General features: G+C 44.3%; 1 protein-coding gene across 2 annotated transcripts in view; it reads left to right on the forward strand.

Annotated features, from left to right (window-relative positions):
• The first annotated feature begins 7,305 nt into the window (after positions 1–7,305).
• Positions 7,306–14,362, forward strand: part of SCRN1 (secernin 1) — a 60,512-nt gene continuing 53,455 nt past the window's right edge. Inside the window, exon 1 of one of the 2 annotated variants that reach the window (XM_086693542.1) lies at positions 7,306–7,439. The gene's annotated coding sequence lies outside the window, so the exon portion shown is untranslated. The remainder of the gene's footprint in view (positions 7,440–14,362) is intronic. The other variant, XM_086693535.1, reaches the window with a different exon arrangement.

Raw genomic sequence — 14,362 nt, forward strand, 5'->3', positions numbered from 1 at the left:
TGACTGTAGTGAGTATGAGTCAGCCAATAATTTACAAAGCCAATCTAAGTGCCTAGGACCTAGACTAACATTAATTTTATTTTATGATCTAAAAACAAATTACATGAGATGTTTGCTGAGGTTTTTTACTCTAAAAATCTAGAGTAAAGTGAATGCTGTCCCCTTGGTCTTCAGTAACAGCTAAATTATATCTCACTTGGGGATTTCTGGGAATTTACAAGTCATTTCTTTAATTTAAAATTCCACACTGCTGTAGGGATAGAGGTAATTTCTTTTCTGGTGAACAGTTGCAGTGAAAACATTTCACACGCAATGTGAATTGAGGTATTGGGGGACAGTTCTCGTTATTATAAAGAATGAAGTAAAGGTAGGGAGACCCTTTGGGCTTTAATTCCAGTTTCTCAGAACATTTTCTCATTCGTTGGCCTTGCTCTGCTGGAATGTATTTTATGTTAATATAACTGATAATAATTTTACCTCTGGGCAGGAGACTAGGATATTATAACATTCAACCATATACAGGTGTTTTTTTTTTCTTTTCCCTTTATAATCGTATCTTGTTGTGTAGCTATTTTGTGCAGAAAACATTTTGAAACAGTCTAAATTTGTTTATTTTATATATTTTTTAAAGTTTATGTATTTATTTTGAGAGAGAGAGAGCAGGGGAGGGGAAGAGAGAGAGAATCCTAAGCAGACTCTGTACTGTCAGCACAGAGTCCAATGTGGGGCTCAAACTCACAAACCGTGAGATCAAGACCTGAGCTGAAATCTATAGTCAGTTGCTTTACCAACTGAGCTACCCAGGCACTCCTAGATTTTTTTTTTTTTTAAGTAGCTCTTAAGTTAGAAGCTAAATTAAATTAAATTGAATGGGTAAGGTACTTGTGTAGAATAACCAAGAAGAGGACTGATATTAATACAGGAGGTTTGCCTTAAAGTAAGAAACATTTTTAAGAAAATTAAGCAGCCTACTAAAGTTAATTGATTCTTGCTCACATTAAGACTGAACGGTAAACCAACTCTGCTCCTTGGATTCTTTTTTCCTAACATTTTCCTACTATGGCAATAATTCTTCAAAACTATTCACTCTTTATCATTGACCTATATTTCCTCTGAGCTGGGCAATGTTCAATGGTTGTTTTTTTTTTGTTTTGTTTTCTTCTTGAGGTAGGGTATTTTTAAAAAATAAAACCATGTAATACAGTGATTTTTTTTTTTTTTTTTTTTTACAATTCAATAAATTGTAGCATACAGAGTTGTGCAGCCATCACCACAATCCATTTTAGAATGTTTTTCTTATCCAAAAGAAACTCAAGTAGTCAGTCCCCTCTTTTCCCCAACTCCCGAAGCAACCACCAATCTGCTTTCTTTGCCTGACCTAGAAATTCACTGATAATTCTTAAAGCTCAATCCTTTCTTTATATTCACAGTCAAGAAAGATTGACTATCTGAGAAATTCATAGGACAGTAAAACAATTCCTGCTCAATTTTTGTTTCAAAAAAATATGATAAGATGCTTTTTGAAAATCAAAATGAACCAGACACAGATTCCAACTCCAAGGAATAAATCACTCTTTGTACACAAAAAGTTAAATCCTTTGCGCGTTTAAGAGCTGGTATAAGGGATGTAATAGTAAAAACCTAGGGCCTGGATTTTGACTGAAAAGTAGAAAGTCAATGGAAAGGAGAGTGAAGAATAATTAGGGATTTAAACACTCAAGTCTCTCCATATGTTAGATTATTTCCAATTATCTGAAAGCCAGGTAATTAGTCCAATAGGACACAAAATGATACCAATCTTCTGCTCTTTCATGAAAGTTAGATGCATGTCCAAAACAACATACTCTTCCTCTGGAGTCAGAAATTTTATACATTCTCTCAATAGGTAGGATGATTGCTGAATCACTGATAGCATGAAATAAGTCTTCCTTTAACTGAACCCAAAATTCCTACAGCAATTTAGACAAGACTTTGTTTAGTTCTCGGGAAGACTGGAAAATAATAACTTTTTTTTTTAAGTTTATTTACTTATTTTGAGAAAGAGAGGGAGGGGGCGCACTAAAGCAGGGGAGGGGCAGAGGGAGACAGAATCCCAAGCAGGCTCCGTGCTGTCAGCGCGAGTCCAGTTTGGAACTGGACCCCACAAACCGCAAGATCGTGACCTGAGCCGAAACCAAGAGTCCGTCGCTTAGCCAACTGAGCCACCCAGGTGCCCCACTAATAATAGCTTCTGTTGAAAGTCCTGTATTATCTCGAGGGAGCAGTGGTGTTAACATTGCAGATCTAAGAGGCTCAACGTCTACAATTCTGGATAAGCTTTCATCCATTAAAAGGTGGCCTCAGGTATCACCAGGATATTAAAAACAAGTTCTGTTTTAAAACTGTGGGTAGCATCGGTGGACCTTTTCCACACACGTAAACTAGGAAGACATCAGGGGGACAGGATTAGGTTGAAGCTCCCAGTCTGGTCATAGAATCTTTTAGTCTGTTCTTTGATGATGACAAGACAAGGTCTTAGCGATTCTCCTTTAAATCATCTGTACAGTGGCTAAACCCATGAATGACTCCTAGAGGCACAGAGCGTGTGAAGCATACATAATTTGTTTTTAAAACCAGATCCAGAACATTTAGGAGCTGTTATTTCAAATTAAATAGAAGACATTCACTGAAATGACACACTTGAGTAATTGAATTTATAAGCCCATCACCTAGTTACAATAAATACAATTTTATACCTTTTGCCAAAAGATAATTTATGGCCGTCCAAATTACATATTCAAAGGGCTCGATGGATCATTTAAATTCTAAAGATAATTTAAAAATAGATTTCACTACTTAAAATCTCTCAGTGTTGCTTATACTCGATATGGGCAGTAATTCTGTAAATTGATTTAAGGGCATTCTAAAGGTTTGTTTCTATGGTAACCAAATTCAGAAAACTAACCTCCTAAACATGGTTGTCATAGAATTAAGACAGGTGGCTGACTAATCTTCACTAGCTTTCTTTCTCATTTTCTGATGGCTTTGCTCTCAGCACCTCTTTTGATTCTCATAAGATTGCATACAAAGCAATTACACGGGCGTTCTTACCCTTATGTGAGTGTCTCGTTCACGTAATACTGTCTGTTGTTCATCCCCATGAGATCTGCCCAGTGACAGATCTTTTTCTTCCTGCTACAATTATACACCAGAAGAAGCACTAAGTGGAAAACACCTCTGTAAGTAATGTGTTAAAGGCATTTCTCAATTACACACGTACTTCAGCTCCTCGAAATCATTGTACGGGGTTCTTCAGACAGTAACACTGCTTAGAAGAAAAGGCAACATTGTCATCGATAATTTTTTTAGATGGTCTATGTTTGGATAACCCTCATTTATGATCATCTTTCATACTTGTTTACATTTCCCAATATGCTAGATCCACATATTTATCTGTGCCTAATTCTTATGTTACCCTGACGGGAACGTGGAATATATGCATTAATTTCTACTTAATTTCCTTGCCTGCCTCTGACTTCCTGAGAGGAGGGGCTACGATGCCTTCTACATCTTTGTAGCAGAAGTACAATTCCTGCTACAAGCGTTCCATAAATGTTTCTTGTTAATTTAGACGCGTTGAAGAACTTCTAGAAGTATAAATAAACTATGCATTTATAGTTCATTAAATAATGGGCCTAGCTGATTCTGTATCAGTCCATTTGGTTCCTCAGAGGTATGAAGATTAGTGTTCCTGGCTTTCCACAGCTTCCTAGAAAGGAAAATGTGCTATGGGACTTGCTATCCTATTGTAAGCAACTAGAAAACTGGGCAAAATAGATGAGACAGCGTGGGTCAGACATTGGTCAGCGGGCAGAGCGGGATTGTGATTCTCAAGAGCAAGGAAACAAATGAGAAGTAGACCTACAATCGCCTCAGCCTTCTGCGTGGAGGCAGCTCCTGAACCAGACATGGCAAAGACAAGGGGAAACAAAAACAGAGCCCAGTTGTTCTGCGGGGTTGAGGAAGGAGTGATCAGAGTTCAGGAAGGTCAAAGCAGTTGGAATATGTGGGGCAGAGTTCTGCAGAAAACTAAATGGAAAAGAAATTTAGAAATATGCATTTTAGGGCGCCTGGGTGGCGCAGTCGGTTAAGCGTCCGACTTCAGCCAGGTCACGATCTCACGGTCCGTGAGTTCGAGCCCCGCGTCGGGCTCTGGGCTGATGGCTCAGAGCCTGGAGCCTGTTTCCGATTCTGTGTCTCCCTCTCTCTCTGCCCCTCCCCCGTTCATGCTCTGTCTCTGTCTGTCCCATAAAAAAAAAAAAAAAAAGTTGAAAAAAAAAAAAAGAAATATGCATTTTAGTCATCGACTGAATACCAGTTTACGCATGCAAATGAGGAATCTCCACAAGGCTGAGGAAGAAACAACTACTGGGAGCTGTACACCAAAAACTTTGCAGAGCTCACACAAAACTGGGAATTGTTCACGTTTCCACCAGCCAGGATCACCTTATTGATTGCATGGAACATTTATCAGAGACCCTATGTGAGTCATACCTTAGGAGAAGGGCTAAAGTAGCCATAGAGTTAAAGCTACCCCAAGGGCGCCCGGGTGGCTCAGTCGGTTGAGTGTCCGACTTCGGCTCAGGTCACGATCTCATGGTCCGTGAGTTTGAGCCCCGCGTCGGGCTCTGTGCTGACAGCTCAGAGCCTGCAGCCTGCTTCAGATTCTGTCTCTCTCTCTCTCTCTCTTTCTCTTTCTCTGCCCCTGCCTCTCCCCCACTCTCTCTCTCTCTTTCTCTTGCTCTCTCTCAAAAATAAACATTAAAAAAATTGAAAAAAAAAAGTAAAACACACAGTATGATTAGGAAACCAATAATGGATTTAAAATGGAATACTAAAAAGAATCTCAGTTCTTCAAAAGAAGGCAAGTAAAAAGCACCTGGCTGGCTCAGTTGAGTGACTGACTCCTGGTTTCAGCCCATGAGCTCATGGTTTCATGAGTTTGAGCCCTGCATTGGGCTCTGCGCTGGCAGCATGGAGCTTGCTTGGGATTCTCTCTCTCTCCCTCTCTCTCTGCCCCTCCCCCACTCACACTGTCTCTGTCTCTCTCAAATAAATAAATAAACTTAAACAAACAAACAAACAAAAAACAGATGGGACAAATGGAAGTATCAAGATGTTACATTTATAACTCACCATACTGATAATTACATTAAATATAGATGGTCTGAATCAGAGTTTCTCAACCTCAGTACTGTTGACATTTAGGGCCAGATAATTCTTAGTTTTGGGAGATCGTGCTCTGCATCCTAGGGCGTTTAATAGCATCCTTGACCTCCATGCACTAGATACCAGCAGAGACCTCCTCCACCTCTGCCATTTTGACAACCAAAAATATCTCCAGACATTGCCAAATGTTAACAGCCGCTGATGGAAACGCTCCAATTCAAAGGCAGAGGGTGTCTGAATGAAAAACAAGATCCAACTACGTTACGTCTTTGAAAAAAAACAAAACCCCAAACACCTACTCTAATCTAAAGACAGAAATAGGTTAACAGTAAAAGGACAGTTTCCTTGGTTGGCCTAAATGTGCAATAAGGTCCTTTTGTGCTCCAAGAGTATATGACCACTGCTCTGTCCTGCAGTGCCTCCACTGATTCCCTCAGCCTTCTCCTACACTCCATTCACTCTTGGGGCAAACCACAAGCATAGGAATAACATTCAAAAGACATGAGAAAAAAATCTCCCTCCCTTCCCTGCGTTCTGTCACTCAGTTCTCTTTCCTGATGGCATCTACTATTACAGTTTATGATTTCTTCCAAAGATATTCCATGCATTTACAAATATGAGTACAAGCATATTTCTTCCCCACAGATAATAACACATGATATTCTGCACATGGTCCTGACCCCCCCCCCACCTCCCTTGGTATAGGTTGCAAATCTTTCATATCAGTACATAGAAATAGACCGTCCCCATTAAAAAAAGAAAAAATTATTTGGTGGGGGGGATGTGCAAGCAGGGGAGAGGGGCAGAAGGAGAGAGAGAGAGAGAGAGAGAGAGAGAGAGAGTCTCAAGCAGGTTCCATGCTAGGCGTGGAGCCCTATTGGGGGGCTGGATCTCATGACCCTGGGATCATAACCTGAGCCGAAATCAAGAGTCTGTTGCTCGACTGACTGAGTCACCCAGGTGTCCCAGATCCTCCCCATTTAAAAAATTTTTATAGCTGGTTTGCGTTCCATTGTACTGATGTGCTGTAATATATTTAACAGTCCTTTATTGATGGACATTTGCTTCCAGTCTTTGCTAGCACAAATAATGTAGCAATGAGTAACCTTGTACTCATATCATTTCACACCTGTATCAGTGTATCTATAGGATAAAGTACAGAAGTGGAATCCTTAAAGACTATATATACATATTTGTTATTTGAGAAGATATTGCAAAATTGTCCCCGTTGAGGTTATAAAACTTTATTTTTGCGAATCTGATGGATGGAAAATTCTGCCTTGTGTATTTGATTTGCAGTTAAGTGAACTTGAATATCTTTTCATGTGCTGAGTGTGCGTTTGTTTTCTTCTCGTGAATTCTCTCTTCGTAGCCTTTGAGTTGGGCTTTTCTTGTCAATTTATAGAAGGTAGCGTCTCTATTCTGGTAACAGACGATGGTCAGGTCCTGACCATCAACACACCTGTCACCTGTCTGTGGATCTATTAACCCTGGGATGGAATCTGGGCTTTACTACTGCCTTGTGACCTTGGGCGAGTTCCTTAACCTCTTTGGGTTTCCATGTCCAAGGACCCAGGGTAGGGTCTCGTTTATCAACATGACGCGGGACGGCACCTTTAAAACCGGGGAGTCGGCTAGGACATGTTTGTCAACAAAGTACAGGGCACGTTTTTCCGCGGGGAAATTTTGCTTGGGGACCGAGGCCCGCACGTAGCAACCCAACCGCTGAGTCCGGGAGTGCGCTGCGAGGCGGGGGGGGGGGGGGGGGGGGGGGGCGGCTGGCTCCGTAAAGCCTGAGTTCCCCCTTTCGAGAGAGCCGCAACCCCGGACGTGACCGAGAAATAAAAATCGAGCAAAGAAGGAGCCACTTTCTGCGGCGACAGTCGCCCTCCCGGCCGCTCCCCTGCTCCCAGGCGCCCTCCCCTATCGGGCCGAGCGCGGCGCTGCATCCCCGGCGGCCCAGACGCAGCGGGTGCGGCGCGGCCCCGGGGCCCGGGTGGGGGAGGCGGGGGTGGGCCCCGCGGTCACGTGAGCCGGGCCAGCTGTTAGCGGGGGGCGGCGGGCCCAGGCGCCGGGAGTCTGGGGAGGGGGAAGCGCCCGACGGCCGCCTCCGCCACTGCAGCTGCAGCCCCCGATGTCGCCGCAGTAATCGCGGCCGCGGCAGCACGCGTACCCTCGGCGGCCGCAGCATCCGCGCCGCAGAGCAGAGCCCGGAGCCCTTCGCCCCGCAGGTAAGCCGCGGCGGGCACGGCTGCGAGCGCAGGGCGTCCGCAGCCCCCTCTCCCCGAGCGTTTCGGCCGCGTCCGCCATCGCCGTCCCCTGTGCCTCGTCGCCAGCCCCGGCCCCTCCGAACCTGCGGGAAGCGCTACTCCGGGCGGCATTCCGGCGGGTGGTGGCAAGGGCCGGCTGGAGGCTCGGGGGTGGGGGACGGAATCAGGGGAGAGATGGCCTCTGCCCGGGTGGTGGATGACTCGGGCTAGTAGGTTGAGGGGGCGCCGGAGAGGGACGCCCCACCCCGGGGCGCGGGCAGTGCCGCTTAGTTTGAGTCCGTCCCCCCGCTCTACGCCCCAACCCCATCCTTTGCCCCGACCTCCGGGCGCTTTTCCTGTTTCCATTTCCTGAGAGCCAAGTTGCTGCCCCGCTGGGGTCTGTGCCCACACCCCCCCCCCCCCCCCACACCCCTGCCACCCCTCGGGCTGCTCCCGGGGTTCGCAGCTCGCTCGGTGGTGGAGTGGGCCTGGCACCTTCCCGGGAGGTAAGGCACCTGCTACCCGGGTAGCGCGAACATGGCTGCCTGGTGGGGCCCGCTGTCCTTGACCTGGCTCTGCGCCCACGTCTACCCGGTTTGTGATCACGAATCAGGTCCAGGGCACTGCCCCCCCCCCCCCCCCGCCCCGTTTAGGGCAAACGCGCAGGCTGTTGCTGTCTGTGCGGGCTGCAGGACTTGCCACAACTCCCCTCCCCCTCCCCAAGCCACCTCGGGGAGGTTCTTGGGGGTGGGGGTGTCAGGGTAGGTACGCCGCGGCGCCGGGACACTTATTGGTAGAAGGCATCCTGTATTTCTGCTACGGTTATACACTTCAGCCCTCGCTTCGCTTGTCCGTCCTGGAGCCGTTTACTTGGCGACATCACTGGTGAGGTCTGAGACGAGGGTGGTTTGCAGAGCAGGAGGGACGCTTGAACTTTAGAGAATTGATGAGAACTCGGATGGAGGGGTTTTAAATGTCCATCAAACCCAAGTGCATCTAGGGAAGCTGTCATTTGCTGTGACTCAAAACCGACTTGGTAAGGGTTCTTTCTGGATTTGCTGTTTAATTCTGACTTGCAGTTGTCTTGAATTACACTTGTGTCCAGCCTCCCGGAGGCCTCCTGTGTTCCCCGCCTGACCAGAAGATGTCATGGGTTGCAGAAGAGACCTATGTTAATTTAAAATGGCAGCATGAAAAATCAGGCCAGGCAGCAGCAGTACAGACAGACCACAGCTAACATCAGCTACCCCTGACTGATGCCTTGGTGGGGAAATCTGCAGCAGGGAAGGCTCTCCGGGGTGTCGCTGTGGCTGGTCCTAAGGGGTAGGGACTGATTCTTGCAGCAGGCTAAATTTTAGCAGGCGGCGGGGTCCTGGGGAGGTGAAGTGGCAAGTTTAGGGAGCTGTAAGTATCTTCTCTAAGGTACCAAATGTGGTGCAAAGACCCAATTAAAATTCTGTGATTTTGATCTGATTTTCTCCAGGCTCCACTAAGGACGATTTATGTGGCTGCTTATGTCTGTTCGATGCATAACTTCTGTGTGTTTTGTATCTACAAGTGGCTCTTAAACGAGATGACTGTCTAGTGTAAACATCACCCAAGAACAGTACATAACAAATGCCAGGTTCTTCAGAGCAAATTTCATTGGAAGTACTAATACAGCTCCATGAGCGAGCACCCAGGCACCAGAGAATGATACATTCTTGAAAGGTGACTCATTTTAAGATTTTTTTTTTTTTTTTTTTTTTTAAACAGCGTTTCTTTCCGGTTTCACTGCTGTGCCGTCAGCCATCTTCTCATTTAGGAAGGAGGGGATGCCTGAGGAGGCAAGTGTTTTCAGGGGTAACGGAATAGATGAAGATTAGCGCTCAGGTCAGGAATGGCGAGCTGGAAGCCACCTAAGAGAGCACTCTGCTGTCACCCCGCCCCCCCCCCCCCCCCCACCTTTTTACAGCCTGGGAGGCTGATTCCAGCAGGGTGATTGGGCTGTGCCCAAGGTCAGATGGCTGGTTGGCAACTGGCAGTGAGGATCGAACTCCAGGTCTCATAACTGCCCAGGTCATATTTAAGCACCAAAAACATAAGTTAGGCATATTCTTTAAGGGGAGAGATGCGTTCTCGGATGAAAAACATGAGTGGCTTTGTTTGTGGAGAACGATTAGGTGAATTTCTTTTTAAAAGAAACCAAAGTGGGATATGTGATAGCTTTTGAATACATCTCATTTTAAGTAAAAGGTTGTTTTAAAAGAATGTTGAAACGGCACTGGGTACAGAGGGTTTTCTAGAATCTGAATTTGAATTCTCTTGGTCATATACCCGTAACCACATTGGGAAGTGTGCATGGGTAAGTATTTGCGCAGAGGTGATGAGGATATGAAAAATACTTCTGGGAATTCCGTAACGTTAACCCAAAGATCTGCAGAAGGAGAGGGTGCGTGTGTTGGGAACAGGGAGAATAGTTTGGGATGGTGAAGTGGATAGGAGCTAGGTATGGATAGATATGTGGAAGTGAAGACTGATGACGATGCCATGCATGCTGTTTAAAAAAGAATAACTTGCATTAGAGCATGGTTGTCAAGATTCATTCACTTAAATTCCCCTGGTATGTCAAAGATATTTAAAGTCAAGCGTTTCAGAAATACGTAAACATGTGCAGTTTGTGTTTGTTGGAGAACAGTAAGCCAAAGGTATTTTATTTTTTTAAGTTTACGTATTTATTCTGAGGGGGGGAGGGGCAGAGAGAGAGGCAGAGAGAGCATCTCAAGGAGGGTCTGCCCCAACAGCAGGGAGGTCGAACCCATAAACTGTGAGATGGTGACCAGAGCCGAAACCAAGAGTCGGACGCTTAACCTACTAAGCCACACAGGCACCCCCGCCAAAGTTATTTTTTAAAAATTCACTCGGGGCGCCTGGGTGGCACAGTCGGTTGGGCGTCCGACTTCAGCCAGGTCACGATCTCGCGGTCCGTGAGTTCGAGCCCTGTGTCGGGCTCTGGGCTGATGGCTCAGAGCCTGGAGCCTGTTTCCGATTCTGTGTCTCCCTCTCTCTCTGCCCCTCCCCCATTCATGCTCTGTCTCTCTCTGTCCCAAAAATAAATAAAAACGTTGAAAAAAAAATTTGAAAAAAAAAGAAAAAAAAATTCACTCATGATCTCTTTATCCAGCAATAATCAGTCCTTAGGAAAGTTTGGAGCCATTTTCGTTGGAATGAGAGTCTAGGTCTGTGCTGTCCAATTCAATAACCACTAACCACTAGCTACTACCCACATGGGGCTGTTGAGCGCTTGAAATGTGGCTAGTCCAAACTGAGATGTGTGAACTATGCGCCAGATTTCAAAATTTATATGAAAAAAAGAATTTAAAATACCTCATTAATAATTTGTATATTGATTATATATTAAATTTTTTTAAGTTTATTCTTGAGAGATAGAGATAGAGCGCAAGCAGGGGAGGGGGAGAGGGTGGGGGAGACTCAGAATCCGAAGCAGGCTCCAGGCTCTGAGCTGTCAGCACAGAGCTGGACACGGGGCCCGAACTCGTGAACTGAGAGATCATGACCTGAGCTGAAGCTGGACGCTTAGCCAACTGAGCCACCCAGGCGCCCCTTGATTATACATTAAAATAATATTTTAGGTATATTCCAGAGGGACTCTGGAAACATTTTGCCGAATTTTTAAAAAGTTCAACTGAACTTGGGAAACAAATGGATGGAAGAGCCAAGAAATGTAAAAGAGTTATTGGGAATGAGATAGGATCTGTACTTGCTTTACCTCTGAGGTAGATTGGCCACAACCCTGTAGCACTTTGCACCTGCCCTGTACCAAGGATAGACATGTCCTTTTCCATCATTCTGTGTGTCTCTTCTACCCTCACTGTCATCCTTACCCCCAGTTGGGGTCTTATATGGAACTCTCTTCTCTGCAACTCTTAGGGATGGTTACAAAGCTCTTGTCAGTGGAAGGGATGGCTAAGATCCAGTGATCCCATTCCCCTGGTGATAGGGAAGCGACCTGGCATCCAAGACAGCAAGAGGGATGTAGCCATCAGTCACACCCTCCCAAAGAAGCTCCCCACGTCACCAACCCAGTCTGGGATGGCGGTGCGCCACACTGGATGGAATGCCACATCGCTCAGTCAGGGTGGCTGGAAGGGGAGGGAGGTGAGAGCCTCCCGGCTCGAGCCTTACCTAGAGAGAGAGAGCTTGAGAAGGTCAGTGTTCCCTTCTTCTGTTCTTAATAGTTATATGTTTAGCCTAAGTCTACCAGTGCTTGATATCCTCCGCTAAAGTGAACTGCACCTGCTTGAAAACTCCCATAAGCGTCTGCAGTCATTATTTTAATTTGGGTTGCTGCCCTTCTCTCTCGGTTGTGTTTATGAGCTCCTATTCTAGGTGATAAAGATCTCGAAAACATCATTTTAGTTCCGTTTTCCCTTGGGTTGGGCTTAGTGCTTGTAGGTGGTTAGGGGCTCAAGATGCATCTTGGTAACTCATCCGACTTCTTAAATATTCTAATTAAAATAATGTAGCGACCCAGGCTCTTCTGAATATTTTTGTCCTCTCAAAGTAAAATCTTAGTGTATTTTGAAATTGCGCTCAGAAGCACCCTAGTGACCTGAAAGAATTAAATGAAATGTCTTTGTTAAGCACTAAAGGAATCAGATTTTTTAAATAATGAAAAACCCAATAAAGTAATATGAGCTTGCTATAAATTTAAAATGACATAACTAGATACAGTAAAATTTAAAGCTTCTTACTCTGTATCCCATCTTTATTTTCACTGCCAATTCTTAGGTTAAAAAAATTTTTTTTTAGAGAGAGCAGGAGAGAGGCAGAGGGAGAGAGAGAGTCTTAAGCAGGCTGCATGCTGCGCATAGAGCCTGATGCGGGGCTTGATCCCACGACCCGGGGACCATGACCCGAGTTGAAATCAAGAGTCAGATGCTAAACTGACTGAGCCACTCAGGCGCCCCTGTTAGTGACATATTAATCCATTAATCCTGGTCCTTTCCTTCATTCTTTCTTTCCTCCCTTCCTTCCTCTCTCCCTCTTTTGTATATACTTATATTTATATAAATGTATGTGTATACATATACATGTATATACACATCCATGCATATATTCACATATATGAATATAAGTTTCTTTTGATAATAAAATGGGATACATTCCCTAATGGTAAAACAGAGCAAATGGCTCTAGCATTAATGGGTATTTACAAAGTAGTTTTAATTTTTTTTAATGTTTATTTTATTTTTGAGAGAGAGAGAGCACGAGCAGGGGAGAGGCAAAGAGAGAGGGAGACAGAAAATCCCAAGCAATCTCCGTGCTGTCAGCGCAGAGCCCAGTGTGGGGCTCGAACTCATGAAACCATGAGATCATGACTTGAGCCGAAAGCAAGAGTTGGACTCTTAACCAACTGAACCACCCAGGCGCCCCTACAAAGTCATTTTTAAATCAAATTTTGCTAGACCTAAAAAAAAAGTAATCTCTGGTTACCAGCAAGATTTAACTGTTATTACTTTATGCCTTCTGTAGAAAAGGAATAGTTAGCTAATTTGTTTTACAGGGACAGAGTGTAAATCACCATTTTAAGAATGATTGAGAAGAGTTTTTAAATCCCAGTTTGCAGAGTTAACAGGTACATATCAAATTACATTAATGGGAAAAGATCAGGAGAGACAATGCATTATTTAGATGGGAGAAGAAAACAGATGGTGGGAATAGGAAGGTCATAATTCAAAGCAACCTTGCCAAATTAGTGGACACAATGGCAGCAATGTTAGAAATGAGAACAGAAGGAAATGAAAGGATCCTAGATGCGGCTTGCTTAGTAGCTTCTAGGTCTTTCCCACGGAGAGTGCTTTTGGCAGCTCACCGGATACCTGCCTATCTCGCACACGTTTTTCTTCCTTCATCTCCCTTATCATTATGTTTCAAGAACACTGTTCTTTAAGAACAAGTTAAAGGACCAAACCTTGAGTGTTTCTCTCTTCTAGATAGGCTGCATATATTATCTCATTTAATCTCATACCAGCTCATCTACATTTTATAGATGAAGACTTTTATAGACAAGAACTCCACTTTTAAATGGAAGAACTGTACCCGGAATTGGGGTCTGTCTGATCCTTTCTTAAAAAGCTATAACGTAACCTCTTAGAGAGTTTATCCTAACTGCACAGTCTCACCTGTATTGTTCATGCAATGCAAGCCATTTCCTTTCTTTATGTTACTATGAAAGATGGAAAACTTCTTCCAACCTATCATGTATTGGAAAACATCTTCTTTACCATGAACTCGATCTGACTATCTTTTTCTAACTTGGCTAGCTTGAGCGGAAAATTAATCTCTCTTGTGCCGCTTATCTACTCTTTCTTGCAATTAAGAAAAAAATTGTTGTATCCATGAGAAATAGATGCCGTTCAACTAATCTCTCCTCTTTCCTTCCCTCTAAAATCCCTAAACGGGATTTTTTCTAGCTCAGATTTTTTCTAGCTCAGATTTTCACTTAGTATCCAAGGTAGAGGAGTCATGATAGCCGCCAATCTTGCAGCCTGAGTTTTCTTTTAAGCGGTACCATATTTTAAATGCACCAGAGTGATGGACAGACCACTGGGTGTGGTGCAGTTTTTGAGATGGTCCTTGAATTCACGTGTGTCCCAACCTTGAAGGTACACAGACTAAATAATGAGCCATATATATCTGCACCACTGTTTTTCAAACATGTAAGGATTCTGTTGCCATTTAGTACATACAAATCCATTGGAAGTGTTATTGAATTCATAACATATATTCATTATGTCTTTCCCAGCCAACTGCAATGACTGTTAGGTGAGAGTTTCCATGAACATTTCTTGACATTTAAAAGTTGGAAAACATCATATTAGAATATTTTCTATTATAGAAAA

The sequence above is a fragment of the Puma concolor genome, chromosome A2, assembly GCF_028749965.1.
Source record: "Puma concolor isolate L17-30 chromosome A2, mPumCon1.1.hap2, whole genome shotgun sequence".
NCBI lineage: Eukaryota > Metazoa > Chordata > Mammalia > Carnivora > Felidae > Puma > Puma concolor.